Below are 11,379 nucleotides of genomic sequence, written 5' to 3'. Positions count from 1 at the left end.
TACAGAGTAGGAATTAGTGGGGTTATCTTAACTGAAAACTTGATGGAAAGCAGCTTGTCATGTCTTCCTTGCACGTAACCACTGGGTAGGTTTGAACTACCAACCTTTAGGTTAATGACAGCTTGCAAACTGATTGTGTTACACAGGGACCACACAGGTCCTTGTAAGAGAGAGGGGAAAGCATCAAAATCAAAAGGAAATGTGGTCACAGAAGAGGTGTGAGAGGGAGATTTGAAAATGCTACACTACTAATTTCACAAAATCCAGATATGATGCAGGGGAAAGTATCAGGGGTGAAATTGTGCACACCCGATTCGCAGAAGGCTCTGGAGGACGGTGGGAGGCCAAAACCCATCTGCAGTGTCCACTCAGATCCAGTCTCTGGCAGATCCCCCTGGCCACAGGCGAGGGACACGGACAACTTTGCTATCAGACAGATTACTGTCAACGATTATGGTGGATGGAACTTTGGTATAATATGATACTTGGTCACATGACCTCCCTCTTGACCCAGCCTGAATTGGCTTTAGGTTTAATTTCTTCTCTTGCTTTTAAAGATTATTGCTGGGGGTCTTTTCTTCTTACTCTTTATTTTTACCTTTCTATTATCTTATTCTTTTGTGTCCTTTTTTATTGTTTCTGTTAGGGTTTTCCTGTTTTTGAACCACAGGAGGAGAGCATGCATAGAGACAATAACTGATGCAATGGTTTATAAGGATGGGGGCAGGGGAAGGTTAGGGGAACTGGGAAGCAAATAATGAATATCGGAGGGGGCAAAGAAGCACTAGTTGTATCTACAACTCTTTTTAAAAGAGACTTAACTATGAAAGTGTATGATATATGAATTTTATATCACTAAAACTTTTTTAAAACAAACCAAAATTTTTATGGAGGTTGGTTTATAGCGACAGGTTGTACGTCAGTCAGACGTTAGTAACAGGAGAATTGCCTGTAAATCATCAAAACCAGTTTGCAGTCTCTAGTCTTCTTGACAATTCACAGTGCCTATTGCTTCACTTCACGATGTGAGAAGCCCCGAAGAAGAGAAACCTGCTTATGTTGAACTCAGTGTTAACCATAAGGAAAAAATGAACTGCCACATATCAATAATCACCCTGCAGAACAGTTTTTCTTTCTCAGAAATGCTGCTGGTCCATCTTCATGTTATGATTTGCCCTGACACTGATGATAGACATGTTAACCAAATGATTGGTGTGTGTGGCTATCTGGAAAGTGAGTCAAAAAAGAAGACACTCCCAATGTGCTGTTCAATGTGTCCAGTAGATCTTTTTTTGCATACATCTTATTTTTATTTATTATTTTTCCCTGAAACTTCTTTTTAATTCACATCATTCCAAATTCAATCACATCAAGCAGAACTGTACACTTGCTAGTTTCCAAACATTCTTTTTCTACATGTACCCCTTGACATCGTCTCCCCTTCACCTGCTCCCCTCTACCACTGAACCCCTCTCCCCTCAAAACCCTTATTCAATTTGGTGTCTCTATCTGTTCATCAATCCTGGGTTTTATATATCAAAAAACAGGAAACATATAACACAGCTGGAAGAGATGATATGGCACCTCTGGGATGCATTCCAATGGATCTTGTCCTTGCACACAAATAAAAAGATTGACTCATTATTCTCTGATCTATTCCCCAGGTTAAGGTATCACAGGTGGATGGCAGATACCATTAAAATCTTATTAGGAATACCACTAGTTCTCATTCCTTACTTCCCGCCCTGCCCCAACCCAACCTACTGCTATCATCTAGTTTCCCTTTCTGTCTAGCTAACAATCCAGGGGACCAGAGAGAACTGCCATCAGGTCATTGCTGACTCATATGGATCCCCAATGGGTTTCTGAGGCTGTAATTCTTTTTTTTTAATCATTTTTTAAAATCATTTTATTAGGGGCTCATACAATTCTTATCACAATCCATACATCCATCCACTGTGTCAAGCACTTTTGTACATTTGTCACCATCATCAGTTTCAAAACATTTTCTTTCTACTTGACCCCTGGGTATCAGCTTCTCATTTTCCCCCTCCCTCTCCCACCCTCCCTCCCCCATGAACTCTTTATAATTTATAAATTATTATTACTTTTTCATGTTTTACACTGACTGATGTCTCCCTTCACCCACTTTTCTGTTGTCCATTCTACTGGGAGGGGGTTATATGCAAATCACTGTGATCAGTTCCCCCTTTTTTCCCCCCACCTTCCCCTAACCATCCTGGTATTGCTACTCTCATTATTGGTCCTGACGGATTTATCTGTCCTGGATTCCCCGTGTTTCCAGTTCTTATCTGTACTAGTGTACATCCTCTGGTCTGGCCAGATTTGTAAGGGCGAATTCGAGTCATGATAGTGAGGAAGCATTAAAGAACTAGAGGAAAGTTGTGTGTTTCATCGGTGCTATACTGCACCCTGACTGGCTCATCTCCTCTAAGAGACCCTTCTGAAAGGGGATGTCCAGTTGCCTACAGATGGACTTTGAGTCTTTACTCCACACTCCCCCTCATTCACAATGATAAGATTTTTTTGTTCTTTGATGCCCATTACCTGATCCCATCAACACCTCATGATCACACAGGCTGATATTCTTCTTCCATGTGGGCTTTATTGCTTCTCAGCTAGATGGCTGCTTGTTTATCAAGCCTTTAAGGCCCCAGACGCTCTATCTTGAAATAGCTGGGCACCATCAGCTTTCTTCCCCACATTTGCTTATGCACCCATTTTGTCTTCAACGATTGTGTTGGGAAGGTGAGCATCATGGAATGCCAGGTTATTAGAACAAAGTGTTCTTGCATTGAGGAAGTGCTTTAGTAGAGGTCCAAAGTCCATCTTCTACCTTAATATTAAACCTATAAATATATGCATGCAAATCTATTTCCTCGTCGTCATATATAAATATATTTACATATGCATATATCTGTATTTAGACCTCTATAAATGTCCTTTGCCTCCTAGTTCTTTCCTCTATTTCCTTTTACTTTCCTCTTGTCCCACTATCATGCTCAGCCTTCATTTGTGTTTCAGTAATTCCTCTCGGTTACACTGCCCTTGATCAAGCCCTACCAGGCCTCCTACACCCTCCTCACCATCGATTTTGGATCACTTGGTGTTTCCTTGTCCCTGGGTTTATTAACACCCACTTCCTTTTCCCCACCACCCCCTCTCCCATGTACCCTGCCCCCCGGAACCATCTGTCCTGTTGTTTTCTCCTCCAGCTTATTTATCCCACCTATCTTATTTAGATAGACCTGCAGAGATAATAATATGCACAAAAACCAAGAACAGAGCAAAACAAAGAAACAAAAGGAAACAAAACAACAACCAAAAAACCCAGGACAAGAAAAGAAAAGCCTGTAAATAGTTCAAGGTCTGTTTATTGACCTTTAAGAGTGTTTTCTGGTAGAGTCTGATGGGGTGGCACACCCTGGCCCCAAAGCCTATTTTTGGTATTACATGGGGACTTCGTTGCTCTGTTCCCCTTGTTGTGCAGTTGCATATCCTTAGTGTTTCGCCTCAGTGTGGTGGGGTCAGATCAGGCACAATTCCCACACTGGGTCTCCAGTGTTGTCCAGGGGTGAGCCATTCTATCTTGTCTCCCTCAACCTCCCATAGTGCTTTTTATCTCATGAACTTCATTGCATTTTCCCAAACCTTGAATTTCCCAGGACCACCATCATCTTGACTGAAAGCAGAGAATAGCAGAGAGATGTTTACTTGTATTTTGCTTTCTATAAAAAGGCATTTAACTGTGTAGATCATCACAAACAATGGTTAGCCTAGAGAAGAATGGGAATTTTAGAACACTTCATTATGCTCATGTGGAATCTCTGCATGTACCAAGAGGCAGTTGTGCAAATCGAACAAGGGAACACTGCATTGTTTAAAATCAGGAAGACATGCATCAGGGTTGTATCCTTTGAGCATACTTATTCCATCAGTATGATGATCAAGTAATCAGAGATGCCATACTGTAGGAAGAAGTACATGACAGCAGGGAGAGAGGAAGTCTTACTAATAATCTGTGATATGAATATAATACAACCTTGCTTGCTGAAAAGTGCAAAAGACTTGAAGCACTTGTCAATGGAGATCAAGGACTGCCGTCTCCAGTATGGATTACAACGCAATGTAAAGAAGACCCAAATCCTTACAACGGGAACAATAGGTAACATGATGATAAACAAGAAGAAGAAAAAAGATTGAAGTTTTCAAGGATTTCATGATGCTTGAATCCATAATCAATGTTCACGGAAGCAGTAATCAAGAAATCAAATGATGCATTGCACTGGGAAAATCTGCTGCACAAGACCTCATTAAAGTATTGAAGAGCAAGGAGGTTACTTAGAAGACTAGGGTGCACCTGACCCAAGCCATAGCATTTTCAATGTCTTCATATATATATGAATGTTGGGCAGTGAATAAGGAAGACCGAAGAAGAATTGATACATTTGAATGGTAGTGTTGGCAAAGAAAATTGAAAGTACCAAGGACTGAAGGAAGAACAAACAAATCTTTCATGAAGAAGTACAACCAAAACACTCCTTAGAAGTGAGAATTGGCCCTTACAGAAGGGTCAAGAGATGAACCAGTCAGGGTGCAGTATAGCACAGCTGAAACACACAACTTTGCACTAGTTCTTTAATGTTTCCTCCCCACTGTAATGATCCCAAGTCTACCTTACAAATCCGGTTAGACCGGAGGATGTACACTGGTACAGATAAGAGCTGGAAACACAGGGAATCCAGGACAGATAAACTCCTCAGGACCAATAATGAAAGTAGGGATACCAAGAGGGGAAGGGGAAGGTGGAGGAGAAAGGGGGAACTGATCACAATGATCTACATATCACCCCCTCCCTGGGGGATGGACAACAGAAAAGTAGGTGAAGAGAGACATCAGTCAGTGTAAGACATGAAAAAATAATGATGGTTTAAGGAGCCGATACCAAGTGCTCAAGTAGAAATAAAGTGTTTTGAGAATGGTGATGGCAAGAAATGTACAAATGTGCTTGACACAATGGATGGATGGATGGATTGCAATAAGAATTGTACGAGCCCCCAATAAAATGATGTTTTAACATAAATAAATAATCCGATTTGTATCATTAAAAAATAAGAAGTGAGGATTGGCAAGACTTTGTGTCACATACTTTGGACATTTTATCAGGAGAGGCAAGCCCCTCAAAAGGACAACATGTTTGGTAAAGCAGATGGTCAGTAACCTATCTCCCTGATCGACACATAACCACACACCCCCCCAGGGGGACAAACAACAGAAACCATGGGGGAAGGGAGACAGCAGTTGGTGTAAGACATGAAAATAATAATCATTTATCAAGGGGTTGGGGGAGTGGAAAAAGAGGAGTCGATTCAAAGGGCTCAATAAAAAGTAGGTGTCTCGAAAAGAATGATGGCAACATAGGTACAAATATGGTGGCCAAAATTAATGTATGGATCATTATAAGAGTTGTAAGAGCCCCCAATAAGATCTCTTTTTTTAAAAAAGTAGAAGAGGCAGAAACCCTTCAAAGAGATGTGTTGACACCGTGCCTGCCACAATGGGCTCAAATCTGACGATGATTACAAGAATAGCAAAGACCTCGGCAGGGTCTTGGTCTGTTGTGCAGAGGGTCGTTAGGAATAGGCACCGACTTGACAGTGCCTAACAACAGCATCGTCATCCAGCCCAACATCTTACACTAGCATTGCCTTTCAAATAACCAGGGGCAAGTTCTCCATCTCAGCCCCAAGCAGAAGTTCCTGTGCTGCTTAGGAAAAGTCCCCCTCTTCGTTATTCTGTATCAAAGGGCATGGGCTTTTGTAGTTGCAAATCTGAGGAACTAACAATGGGAGAAGGGCGAAGGCTGTGACTCATTCTGGTGGAGAAGCAGCTGCCTCACGGGCACCAAACACCAACAACCACACCCTGGATTTGCGGAGTCAGAAACTCTGGAGGTGGGTCCCCAGCCCCAGTTTGTATTTGATCACCTCCAGGTGATTCTGATGCTCATTCAAGTGTGCGAACCGATGGCCTAAATCTATTCTGATCAACAAGCTCTGCTCTTTGTGCTAGGGTGGAGTTGGGGTTAGGGTTGCCAGATTGAAAACAAGCAAATAAAAAAACTGGCAACCAGTTAAATTTGATTATTGGAGAAGCAATCTTTTTTTTTAAGTCTAAATATGCCCATAAGATTTCATGGGCTATGCTTATATTTAAAATGTGTTTTCTGTGTGAGTGGCACATACTTCATGTAATGGTCGGTGTTAGGTGCCATCAAGTCGGTTCCGACTCATGGGGACCTTGTGTTCGACAGAACGATGACACACTTCCTGGTCCAGTGCCATTCTCACAATCCTGGTTATATGCGCCCATTGTTGTGTCGCGGAGCCCAGCCGTGCCCTTGAGGTCTTTCCTCTTTTTCGCTGCCCCTTCACTTTCCAAAGCATGATGTCCTGGGGTGGGGTGGGGGGAGTCACCAAGTTGTACACGTGAAAAATGTTGAATTGTTCGATGTGTATGTTATATATGCTCTGGTAGGGCAGTGCCCAACTGCTAAGCACAATGATTGGTGGTTTGAACCCACCAGCTGGTCCAAAGAAGGACGTGGCAGTCGACATCTGCCAAGATTTGCAGTCTGCGAAACCCTATGGTGTGGTTCTATTCCACACCGGAAGGGCACTGTGAGTTGCAACTGACTTGGTGGCTATGGGTTTTCAGTGGATATTTCGCGAAGAGACTTCCAAACATTTATGGGGGAAATTCCATCATCGTTTTATTCCATTTTCCACAAACTTTTTGAAGCCCCCTCATATATATATTTTAGAGCAATGAGACCATTTGGCCAGTATTTGTGGCATATCTGAAATTGCAGTTCAATTGTACATTATGAAAATGTATGAGGAACAAGTCCAAAGAGGCAGGGACTGTAATCATTGTCATTGAATTGGACAAATACAAACTGTTGAATGGCCGCTGTGCTTTGTAGAGCCCCAAAACAAGCCCAACATACAACAAATTCTATTACAAATTTTGAACCAGACGTCTTGACTTGTTATTCTAAATCTGGCTGTTGTGGGTGGGAGAGGGGTCTGCAGAGAAAAGGATGATGGCACAAGTCTGGCCCTCAAGGTCCCTCACATCAATTTGATACACAGAGCTGTGACATAGACCAGAGAGAGGACAATACCAAAAAGTTTCTAAATCTAAGTGTAGAAAGTAGCCCACAGGTCCTAGCGGCCCTTGAACTCTGGGAATTCTAAGCAAGCACCAAGCACTGGGAAGTAACATAAACCTCAACAAAGTAGAGTCTTGTGTTGGATTTGCATCTCAAGGGCTCCTAGCTCCTATCATACCTGGAAAGTAGATGTGTACTCCCCCCCCCCCCAACCTTCCTCTGTGACCAAACTTCTGCCTTTTACACAACTTTGTCCATTGGAAAAAGGCACCCCCTCCCTTGGGCCACACGCAACATGGCTCCGTGAAACACAGCTTGGCCCAGTGACACTGAGCTGGAATTCAGCCCAGATCACCCCCTCAGCTGGACACAAGCTTTCCGACCCTTCTGCCCGGGTGACGGGTCCGCATAGTGTCCCCCTAACATGAACCCTTTCCAATTTCTTACACTGTCTGCTTTGTTTCAGGGTCCCCACCCTCAGTGGGGAGGTATGGGGCAGAAGAGGTTGCCCTCCACCACCCCAGGCTTGGTTTTCTAAAGCCATGTTTGTCAAAAGCATCCATGTGCACATTCCTTTGTTCATCAGGGTGGCATTCAAGTTGAATTGCGCATGAAATTGTCTTGCTAAAGAAGTGGCTTTCTCCACATAAAAAGGAGCAAGAGCAATGGAAGGATCTGATTAGTTAATAAGAATTCTGAGTAGTGAATTTCCACATTAGCATAAAACAATCTCTTGTTCAGAGCACGTGCAGCTGCAGAGTAAAAATTATTTTCTCTCCCCTGCTCCTTCTTTGTTTTGGGGGGAATTTTTTTTGTCTTTCCTCCTTTTTGTTTTTTGTTCAAGCACTTTGTTCTAAAATAGTCTAATCACAATAAGACATTCCAATGTGTGAATTATAGTATATTAAGTCATAACTAATTGCATTGATTTGCATTCAGGGTTTTTTAACATCTGTGTGGTAATTATCCTAATCCAATTTGTTATGCAGAATACAATCACTGTTATGTATGTTCCTGTTTAGGATCCCGACACAATTTCCTGCAATAAAAGGAAATGAAATACAAAGGTAGCTCAGGTGGAAAGACAAGCACATCTTTTATAGATCTCAAACTCCCTCTCTTGATCTCCAAAATTAGCTGGGGGGTGGGGGGAATGAAGATCAAAAAATGTAATTAGCATTTTCAAAGGAGGCCCAAGAAAAAGGGAGAGAGCTCCAGTGCTCCGGAGAACCAGCAAGAGCAAGCTGCATTAAACCCTCGGGAAGAAGTTGTTGTTTTTTCAATCTAACAGGCTGTGGCTTTCAAAAGCTGCCAGAAATAATGTCCTGATCTCGCCTGGTAATGAGTCAATGAAATCGTGTTCTGCTGGCATGTTCTATTTCAGTAAGGGTTACATCTTACCTGAGAGTTGGGGTTAGCTTTAAACTTTCCCTTTCTAAAAATAAATTTTGAAGTCCTTTTGGTATGGAACTCTGTTAATGTCTCTAGGAATCTGGGCCAGAGACGACAAAGTATTTAAGCCAACTCTAGGTAGAGGCCTAGGCAAAGGAAACACACACACACACACACACACACACACACACACAGAGATGGGGGGGGGAGAGAGAGAGAGAGAGATGCATGCACACACTCAAAACCTTGCTGTTCCCTCTCAGATCTCTGAATTTCCTACCTGGAACACACAGTACTTTTACATACAAGTGTGTCCCTTTTTAAAATGCCATTTGCTGGGGGAGTGCAGAGTGGAGACCCAAAGCCCATCTGTAGGCAACTGGACATCCCTTTACAGAAGGGTCGCAGGGAGGAGACGAGCCAGTCAGAGTGTAGTATAGCTCCAATGAAACATACAACTTTCCTCTAGTTCTTTAATGCTTCCTTCCCCCACCCCCACCCCACTATCACAATCCCAATTCTACCTTATAAATCCGACTAGACCAGAGGATGTACACTGGTAAAGATAAAACTGGAAACACAGGGAATCCAGGACAGATACACCCCTCAGGACCAATAATGAGGGTAGAGATACCAGGAGGGGAAGGGGAAGGTGGGAGAGAAAGGGGGAACCGATCATCATCTATATATAACCCCCTCCCTGAGGAATGGACAACAGAAAAGTGGGTGAAGGGAGACATTGGTCAGTGTATGACATGACAAAATAATAATAATTTCTAAATGATCAAGGGTTCGTGTGGGAGGGGGGAGGGAGGAAATGAGCTGATACCAAGGGCTCAAGTAGAAAGAAAATGTTTTTAAACTGTCATCTGCCTTATCAACAAAGCAGACCTAAGGCAGCAGTGAAAAGGCCAGGAAGGCAGAGGTAACAGAGATTGCAGAAAATACTCTTACTTTGTCATTTTGCTGAGTACATGCATCCAGGCACCCTCCAAGGATAGAAGGAGCCCACCTTGCTCTGTGCCGTGAGATTGATTCCAAGTCACAGTGATCCTAAAGGGCAGAGTGATTCCAAGGGATTCCAAGGCTGTGATTCTTGACCGGAAGAGATTGCCAGGTCTTTTCTCCCATGGTGCCACTGTTGGGACCAAAATGCTGGCCTTTGGGCGTTAGAAAGCCACAAGTGAAAAATATGCACAGCATATCTCAAATGGAAAGAACTAAAGAAAAAAATCCATACCTTGGGTTGAAATATTGAGTATTCTATGGGGTAAATATTGAATGGTACAGGAAGTATCAAAATATGATGGAAGAATTAGCCTTCAGGCTCAAATGCCATAGTGTGACAAGAAACAGATGACCGCGATCTCAAGATGATGAATTCAGAGGTTATTGGACTTGGGTTCAAATCTCTTGCTTTGATTGTTCCCCATAAATGGCAGCCCAGGAATGCCAGGGGGAAACAAACAAACCAAAAAAAAAACTACTGGCCTTTCAGTTAGCAGCTAAGTGTTTAACCATTGTACCACCAGGGCTGCTTAAAAGGGACTCATATCCATGGGGGAGAGGAGCCAGGAGGCAACTGATAGATCTAGTCTCCCCGACTTCTTCTGGACTCCTACCCACCTTTCCCTTGACAGCCAGCTCCTACTCCCTTCCCATTGCCCTCTTGTATGCATGCACGAGTCCCAAAGCTGGCTGGTTATAGGAATCACCTAGAAAGCTTGTTAAATATGTAGCTTTCTCATTGATTCAGATTAATAGATCTGAACTGGATCCTAGGCATGGATAATTTTAAATTGCTCCCCAAATGATTCTAATGGGCACTCCCACTGGGATATCACTGGCATCCACTTGGCAGTTGTGCCTCCCTGTCAGTGGTGTTGGCAAATGGAGGTTACAATGGTATGACAAATGCCAGGCATAATGAGCAAAACTCCATTCCCAGCAGACTAGGCCCTTAGGGAGAAACCAATTCTGGTGTCTGCTAGGGTTCCATGTAACCAACTACTTTCTAGTCAATTGGGGTCTACTCTAGCCCAGAAAATGGGGCCCTGGTAGGGCCACTGAAGTGCCTGTTGTATAAACAGGAAAAACTGCTAAATATCATGAGTCCTTGTTGGCTATTTGTTGGCAGCGTCCATTAACAGAATTCTGGAATCTCTGCCCCTCAAATAGCATTTCCTGAGCATTTACTTTGGGCCTTGTCCTGTGCTGGGGACTGCAGAATAAGGCTAGGCCCCTTACCTTTCAAAATTCACAGAAGAGTTCAGAAGACAGATAGGTAAATAGACAATTACAACACACTTGAGGGCTATGATCCTCTTATTGTAACCATTTGATGAGAGGTAAAGAGCCAGCCATGACAGCTAATCACTTCCTTTAGGGCCCAGCTCTGAAGCGATTACTGCCCCTCATGGAGTTTGCCTGCCTTCCTCCTAGACCTTCCACAGCAACAGTCCCAGAACACACCTATCCTGGAGTTTTATTTTGTTTTTCTCACCCTAGCATCCTTACCCTTCTACTGCTAATCTCTGTCTACAAGATAAAGCCCAGACTTGCTAACCTGCCATTTCAGGTACTCCGTGGTCTTGCAAGGATAGTGCAGGCCCCATGAGCATCATCCATAAGCGGGGCATGACTTCGAGCAGGGGTGGGGAAGGTCCGGCCCAAGGGCCATATAAGGCCCACAAAATCATCACCAAAGAGAAGCAGCTGCAGGCATCACATTCACTCAAGACCCACTGCCATGGAGTCACTCCCGATCCCTAGTGACCCGAAAGAATAGGGCA

This window comes from Tenrec ecaudatus, chromosome X (assembly GCF_050624435.1).
Source record: "Tenrec ecaudatus isolate mTenEca1 chromosome X, mTenEca1.hap1, whole genome shotgun sequence".
Classification (NCBI taxonomy): domain Eukaryota; kingdom Metazoa; phylum Chordata; class Mammalia; order Afrosoricida; family Tenrecidae; genus Tenrec; species Tenrec ecaudatus.
The sequence above is the reverse complement of the archived record's forward strand: the minus strand, read 5'-3'. Positions refer to the sequence as shown.